General features: G+C 41.9%; 1 protein-coding gene and 1 long non-coding RNA gene across 2 annotated transcripts in view; one reads left to right on the top strand and one right to left on the bottom strand.

Moving 5' to 3' along the window:
- Window positions 1-7,500, top strand: part of sorcs2 (sortilin-related VPS10 domain containing receptor 2) — a 151,962-nt gene that overhangs the window by 46,194 nt on the left and 98,268 nt on the right. The window lies entirely within an intron of this gene.
- LOC124386967 overlaps window positions 5,547-7,500 on the bottom strand; it is a 6,500-nt gene continuing 4,546 nt past the window's right edge. Inside the window, exon 3 of the long non-coding RNA XR_006926061.1 lies at window positions 5,547-6,718. This is a non-coding gene — a long non-coding RNA (uncharacterized LOC124386967). The remainder of the gene's footprint in view (window positions 6,719-7,500) is intronic.

The following is a 7,500-nucleotide window of genomic DNA, read 5'->3' as shown; positions in this document are numbered from 1 at the left end:
ACAAGGTTGGAAAGACAATGAGAAACTCAGGGCTGGAAAAATGACAACTCAAGAGCAAACATAAGCATGTCAAAGTCACGCCATGGACGAAACGTTTACAGAACTTACAGAGCAGACGCTTTGAACGCGATCCATTGAGCGAAAGTGATTTTCTATCTGCTCAGAATATTCAGTGAATAGATCCTTATGCTGGAGCAGATCGGCTCGAGTCATGCTGAAACGATGCCAGATACAGGAGTCGGTTCTGCTCCGTGATGACCGGAGAACACGGGTATCAGGATTGATGCCAGACCAAGATTATTTACATAAAGAGGTTAGAGGTTCTTCTGTAGGATGAATTAGGAAACCGCATTCACCTTTCGACGCTAAATCTACCTAGCGACACTTACATTTACGCCATTTGCCAGACCGCCCTATCCACAACTTGCACCTGAGCTCTTCATTGCCTTTCTCAAGGGCCCAAGCTTGGTGGTGCTGGGATTTGAACTCATAACCTTCCAGACTCTAATGCCTTAACCCATGAGCTACCACCTCACTAAAACATTACATCAGAACATACATGTAGACAGGCTTTCAAGGTTTAGAATGGAAAAATCCAGCCTGACCTGAGGGGTCAAATTGGGTTTCAGGACTTTGAGATGAGTTCATGCTCAACTGAACTTAACTGAGAAACATTTAGTAGAGCTGAGCAAAGGTCAGGATAGCTGAGGTAGAAATGAGTCGTGTTGTGCTTAGTTTTAGCTTAGATTGGTTAAATTGATTTAAATTCAGTTGTGTTGTGTTGTGTTGTTATTTGATTCGGGGAGGCGAGTTTAAATGAGCTGGGTTTACATTAATTGAGTTTGGTTTATTCGAGTTGAGTTGTGTTGAATTGAGTTGTATTCAGTTGTGTTGTGATGTAGTTGTGATGTGGGGAGGTGCGTTTAATTGAGTTGTGTTGAATTGAGTTGTATTCAGTTGTGTTGTGATGTGGTTGTGATGTGGAGAGGTGAGTTTAATTGAGTTGTGTTGGATTGAGTTGTATTCAGTTTTGTTGTGTTGTGATGTGGTGATGTGGGGAGGTGAGTTTAATTGAGTTGTGTTAAATTGAGTTATATTCAGTTGTGTTGTGATGTGGGAAGGTGAGGTTAATTAAGTTGTGTTTACAATTATTTTGTTTATAATAGGTGTGTTATTTTGTGTTGTTTGTGATGGGATGGGATATGTTGTGGGGAGGTGAGTATAACTGAGTTGTGTTCATGTTAATTGTGTTAAATTATATTTAATTGTGTGTAGGGCTGAAACGATTCCTCGAGTAATTTGGTTCTAAAAATTCAATTGATTTGCCTCAAAGCTTCGTTTAGTCTTTTTAACTCCACACGGAACACTGTGTTTCCCCACGGTCCGTTATTACTGAAGCACCACCCGCAAAAGTTTGCGGTTACCATTTTTAAAGTCATTTGAAATAGATTTTTATATTTTTATTTCTTTAACTCCCTCCGCTGTGGCGTGTAAAGCGGGTAGTGAAGCAGGTTTTTAAAGCCGGCAATAAAAACACTCATTTAATGCGTGGAAAATCTCAAGCACAAGATAACCACATCGCAATACTGCGAGATTTAATACACAAATACACGAGCGGGAATAATAATGAGTTTCGGTAAACTAATAGTTTCCCGTATTCTGCCTTTCGCTCCACTGCTGAGGGACGTTTTTAACGCCACTCTATTTGTATTTTGATGTAATTCGCTAAAAAGGAAACAAATCACTTTTACCTTGTATATTTAGTGTCGCTTTTTAATAAAGAAAAAGTTCCTCCTCTCTGATTACTTGATTAATTGTTGGAATAATCGGTAGAATATTCGATTCCTAAAATAATCGGTAGCAGCAGCAATGTTTTGTGTTGTGTGTTTAATTGAGTTGTGTTCACAGTAAATTTAGTTCAGTCTATTTGTGTTTAATTGAGTTGTATTTAGTTGTGTTGTGTTGTGATTCGATGGACTCTGTGGTTGATGAGGGGACGCGAGTTTAACGGAGTTGTGTTCACATTACCGTAGTTTATTCAAGTTGAGTTGTGTTCTGTTGTGATGTAGAGAGTTGAGTTAAACTGACTAATTGCGTTGTGTTTAGTTCGTTTTTATTTGTTTGTTGTGTTGTGTTGCGAGGTGAGTTGTGTTCATGTTAATTGAGTTTATTGTGTTGTGTTGTGGGAAGGTTAATTGAGTTGTATTCACAGTAGTTACGTTTGCTTAGTCAAATTGAGTTATGTTGAAGTGAGGTATATTTAGTTGTGTTGTACTGATTGATTGTGTTGTCTAATTGAGTTGCTTTGAGTTGAGTTGAGTTTGATTTTGTTGTGTTGTGTTGTTTTGTATGTGTGGGGGTCAGTTTTAACTGTTGTGTTTGGTGTAATTGAGTTGAGCTTGAAGTGAGTTGTGTTGAGTTTAAATCGTGTTGAGTTTAGTTGTGTTGTGTTGTGGCGAATTTAATCGAGCTTTTGTTGAGTTGTATTGAATATAATGATGCAGATTTTGTTAATTTGATCTGTGTTTTTTTTGTGATACTCTGTGTTTGTGTTGAAGTGTGTTTGATTTTGTTGTGTTCAGACAAATAGAGTTTATTTCAATGAAATGAATCTTTCCCAGGAAGCATCCAATACACTTTAGCGTTAGTTCCTTGAATAGAAACGTGTGTGTGTGTGTGTGTGTGTGTGTGTGTGTGTGTGTGTGTGTGTGTGTGTGTGTGTGATTCTGTATGAACGACATAAAAAGGGAAAGACCTCATTTTGACCTCAGTTATATTTAGGTTGCCCTTTAGTAAGTATAGCGTGAACCTTTCTCTTGTACACACACACACACACACACACACACACATTGCATTCTCTTTATTTTTCTTTCTCTCTCTGTCTCTTTTATCCGCATGCTTCCGAGTTTCCCCAATCGATCTCGCTGTATGATCGGGTTTAATGAGCGTTAATTCACACACACACACACACACACACACACACACACACACACACACACACACACACACACACACAGAGATGTAGGTGAAACAGAGGAAGATCTGAGGGCTGGGTGAGTGGTGCAGGGGGGAATGGGGGAGGGGTGAGACCCAGTGAAAGATTCATGTTATATAAAGGTGTGAAATTTCATGAGGTGTGTGTGTGTGTGTGTGTGTGTGTGTGTGTGTGTGTGTGTGTGTGTGAGAGAGAGAGAGAGAGAGAGAGTGTGTGTTTGTGTGTGTGTGTATATGTGTGCGAGTGTGCGTGAGAGTGTGTGTGTGTGAGAGTGTGCACAAGTGTGTGTGTGTGTGTGTGTGTGTGTGTGTGTGTGTGTGTGTGTGTGTGTGTGTATTCAGGTACTGTAGCCACATATAAAATTAAGGAACCTCTGAGAAACTTTAGAACTTCTTTCACATCTCTGTCTCCAGCCATACTGCCACTGCAGGAACCTTTTTAGCAGGCGAGGTTCTGTTACCAGACCCAATTTAGAACCTTTTTCTGGAACCCAGGCTTGACCACTTACTCAATTCAAGAACTGTCTGAGAAACCCTGGAACTTTAGGCATATTTGACTTTTCTTCTTGTTTTTTCTCTATGAACATTTACATGAGCTTCTGTACATTACACAGTGCAGAAACCTCTCGAGGAACTTGGGTTCTGTAGTTACATATACAGTATAGGACCCTCCACAGGAAGCTCTTTAGGATCTCAAGTTCTGTAGCCACATATTCAATGCATGAACCTCTCAGGAACTCGGGTGCTGTAGCCTCAAATCCATTGTAGGAACCTCTACAGGAACTCTGGTACAGTAGTCACATATCCAGTGCAGGAACCTCTTCAGGAACTCACGTACTGTAGCCACATATAAAATGAAGGAACCTCTCAAAAACTTGGGCACTGTAGCCACATACTTACTGCAGGAACCTCTTTGGGAATTCAGGTACTTTAGCCACATGCCAATACAGGAACCATTTCAGGTACTCAGGTACTGTAGCCACATATCCAATGCAGGAACTTCTTCAGGAACCTAGGTACTTTCGCCACATACTATGTAATGCAAGAACCTTTTCAGGAACTCAGGTACTGAAGCCACATATTTAATGCAGGAACCTTTACAAGAACACGCATGCCTTGTGTATGAGGTGCTAAATAAGTGATTAGCTGAGGAAGGTTCCTGTCTCAGGTTCAGCCTGCTGTCTCATTGGACAGCAAATGATTGACAAGTGTGTGAATCGTCTCGTCTCAGTAGAGATGAAAGCAGTGGAGCTGGTGGTGCCGCTGCTTTTAGCGCTGACTTCATTTACACATCAGAGCTGCTAATGGACCTCATGAGAGAGTGAGAGATTAAAACACTGGCAAGTCAGACGTTGCTGAGGAGAGAGAACTTTCCGACTTTTCCAGCCAACTGTGGTTTTTCTGCACGTTCTTCCATGATTCTTTTACCCTGAAGCTGGAGGTGCACAATTGTATCGGACATCTTTGGATGCAGTGGCATCAACATTTGCATTCACTTTGTCTACGAGATCTAAACCTGTTCCAGCTCCATGAAGATCTGCTTTCCATGGGTTGGAATGGAAGATCTAGGTCCCTTATTGGGAGAATGGGTGTGTTAATACAGGGCAAACACTAAAAAGAACTAGGTACGATGCTAGCATAATCAGCTAGCAGGTTAGTTTTTTGCTAACAGGCCCTCAGGGACGTTTCTACAATTTTGGTCTGGTGTAGAGAACCGATGATGGGATTGTCAGCTTGGCCTTGGGTACCGCTAAGGTGTTTAGCTAGTGCCTGCTTTCTACATGCTAATGTTTTTATCTTCCTGAAGATGGACAGAGAGAGCAGGATAGAGAGAGGGATAGAGAGAATGAGAATAAAAGACAAGGACACTCGATCTGATTGAACCTGCTTTAATTCCTGGGCTTGGCTTTAAGTGAGATGGAGATCGAGACTCCCCGTGTGTCAGGAGCTAAGTGGAGACAAATGTGAGGCCATCTGGCCAGAGTTTCACATTTCCGCGGAGGTTTTTAACTGTGACGGAGACCAGACTGAGAAACTGAAACTACCTCACACACACACACACACACACACACACACACACACACACACACACACACACACACACACACTCTCTCGGGCAAAAAAGGCAGCAGTTGAAAAACTCCAGTGAATTTGTCCTTCACCCATCTTTGGGAAATCTGCAAAAACACTCTTTCTCTCTCCTATACCTTACATTATTTATCTTCCCTCTTTCTCTCCATCTTTATTTCTTTCTTTCCTTCTCTGTTTTCTTTCTCTCTCCTCTCAGGGTTCTCTTTTCTCTCTTTTCTCTCAGTTTTCTCTCTTTCCTCTCAGTTGTCTCTCTTTCCTCTCAGTTTTATCTCTTTTTTTAGTTTTCTCTCTTTTGTCTCTCAGTTTTCTGTCTCTTTCCTCACAGTTTTCTCTTTTCCTCTCAGTTTTATCTCTTTTTTTAGTTTTCTCTCTTTTGTCTCTCAGTTTTCTGTCTCTTTCCTCACAGTTTTCTCTTTTTCCTCTCAGTTTTCTCTCTCTTTCCTTTCAGTTTTATTTTTTTCTTCCAGTTTTATCTCCTTTCCTCTCAGTTTTTTTCTCTTATTCCTCTCAGTGTTCTCCCTCTTTCCTCTTAGTTTTACTTGTTCTCTCTTTCTGTCCTTGTAGTGTCTTTCCTCTTAGTCCCCCCCCCTTTTTGCTCTCTCTCTCTCTCTCTCTCTCGCTCTCGCTCTCTCTCTCTCTTGCTCTCATATTCGATCCAGTTGCCCTCTCTGACCCGGGAGTAATTACAGGCCTTGTGGGAATTGCACTTTTCCGGACTGTACCAGACACTGGGAGTGATGCCCTGGTTTGTGATGGTCAAAATAACCAGCGTGGAAACGAGCTGCAGGAAAGCTGAGAGAATGTGTGTTAGCTGTGCTATAGGTGTGTGCTAACAGGTGCACTAGTTTAATGGTTGTTAAGTAGCAAGGTGTAGTCTGGGTTCCAGACTCTGTCTGGTCAATCATAACTTTACAAACTGTTTGCATACATTCAGAGGTACCAGTTGTGTAGGACGTCTTTGGATGTAACAGCATGACATTTCCATTAACTTAAACTAGGAAACCCAAACGTGTTCCAGCATGACAATGCACAAAGCCAGCTCCATGAAGATATGCTTTCAATGAATTGGAGTGGAAGATCTCCTGCATTACAGCTTTAAACCCTATTAAACAACTCACACATCCTAATCACTGAATGAGTGTCCACAAATCTCCACAAAATCTAGTTGAACATCTTGTCAGAAGTGTGAAGGTCATTAACACAGGAAATGTGGGCTCAAGAAGCACATACTGATTTTATGCTGAGGTGTCCACAAACTTTTTACTTAACAGATATGCTATTAACACAGACTAAACCAAACAAAATACTTCTGTGGCAGCCATCTTGTGTAGAAGGCTATCATCATTCAGACACCTCAGAAAGAAAAGAACCTTCACAAAAGGGAGTTGAGCTCCCCTGTGCCACTGCTCTGTAGAGCTCAGCTTACATTGACAGATGTGCTGATGAAGGTCCGCTGAACTTATCACTACTGTTATCCATCACCCAGACGGCTCTTTGGCGAACTCCATCGTTGAGCTATGCATTCGTCTATCGACCACCTGCTCACATTTGGGACGCTGTCCATGAGCTGGATGTCCCGTGGAGTCTCTTTCCAATTTATAGGACGCCACTTAAACTCCTTGGAGACATTTACCTTTGCGAATAAAAAAACAGACAAGCTTTAATTCTTATGCCTGGTTCTTACTATTCTTATTTTCTGGACATGAAGACAAAAACGTTCACACAAAAAATTCGACACACTTTTCTCCCCTTTTAGACCAGTCCAATAAAGAAATTCTCTTTTCGCAGTTGCCAGCGATGTCAGAAAGCTGGGGCCAGAGTACAGGGTCACCCATGATACAGCGCCCCCTGGAGCACAGACGTTTAAGGGTCTTGTTCAATGGCCCCAGAAGTGGAAGCTTGGCTATACCAGGGCTTGATCCCAGGACCTTCTCAACAGTAGCCCACATCATTAACCACTATTACACTATTCTGATACACTATTCTGCCCTCATTCTCCAGATGCTAAACCTACTTATCTACTATATTCTTAGCAAGTGTACACTGGACCCCATTCTACCCACAAAGTTCTGTTTCCCATGACCTCATCTTTTCCATCTCATTTATCATAATATCATCCTCCACCTGCCTATGTTCCTGCCTGCTCCTGATCCTTTCTGGAACCCTGTCCAAATCCACCAGCCTAGGAATTGGGGTCTCATCATGCTACTATTTGGGTTTCAAAGCAGAATTGTATCAAGTGACTTGAAGAGGATCTGCTCCCTGCAGACTCTCTGCTAGGGGCCGAAAGGATCAGTGCTGGGGCTTCTTCGGTTTTCTCTGTATGCCTGTTTCCTCAGGCTACCTGACTTTTTGTGTCTCTGCCTGAGGAAATTGTTCGGTTTTGGACTTGTGCTAGCTGATGTAGACCAAGCT

The sequence above is a fragment of the Silurus meridionalis genome, chromosome 6 (assembly GCF_014805685.1).
Source record: "Silurus meridionalis isolate SWU-2019-XX chromosome 6, ASM1480568v1, whole genome shotgun sequence".
NCBI lineage: Eukaryota > Metazoa > Chordata > Actinopteri > Siluriformes > Siluridae > Silurus > Silurus meridionalis.
This window is presented reverse-complemented; position numbering and strand designations above follow the sequence as displayed.